Consider the following 795-nt stretch of genomic DNA (forward strand, 5'->3'; position numbering starts at 1 on the left):
AGAGAGAGAGAGAGAGAGAGAGAGAGAGAGAGAGAGAGAGAGAGAGAACAATATACTAATATCAGAAATGAAAAAGGACATCACTACAGATCCCACAGACATTAAAAGAACAGCAGCACAATAATGTAATTCTGTACCAATAAACTTTATAATATAGGTTAAATAGACTAATTCCTTAAATACCACAGGCTGTCAAAATCAAAAAGAAACATTTAACAAGGCCTATTAAATAAACTGAATTAACCGTGTTTCCAAACAGAATGTGCCAAGCCCAAATGACTCGTTTGTGAATTCCAGAAAACACTTGAGGAAGAAATTACGCCATTTTTACTATAGATTTCAATATAGAAGCAGAGAGAAAAAAAATCTATGGAGAAAATTCAAAGGGATTAGAAAACAAACAATAAAACCCCTCCTGGAACTAATAAGTAATTATAGCAGGCCAAAGGACAGAAGGTTAATATACAAGAATCAGTTGTTCTCCTGAATACCAGCAAAGACCAAGTACAGTTTGTACTTCAAACTGTGATGCCACATCAGCTGTCACCACACATGTACAACAGATATACCTGGGTACAAATCTAACAAAATGTGCATACGGTCTTACAGGGAGATCTGCAAGATTCCAATGGATGAAAACGTAAAACCATGAGGAGCAACAGTGTAACGGATAGAAACACTCAGTCTTGCCACAACGCCACCTCTTCCCGACACAAACCACGTACTCACTGGAATTCCAACCAAATCCCCAGCAAGCCATTTCTAGCCATCAACAAACTATTCTAAACATTTCCT

This window comes from Grammomys surdaster, unplaced genomic scaffold (genome assembly GCF_004785775.1).
Source record: "Grammomys surdaster isolate TR1022 unplaced genomic scaffold, NIH_TR_1.0 279, whole genome shotgun sequence".
NCBI classification, from domain to species: domain Eukaryota; kingdom Metazoa; phylum Chordata; class Mammalia; order Rodentia; family Muridae; genus Grammomys; species Grammomys surdaster.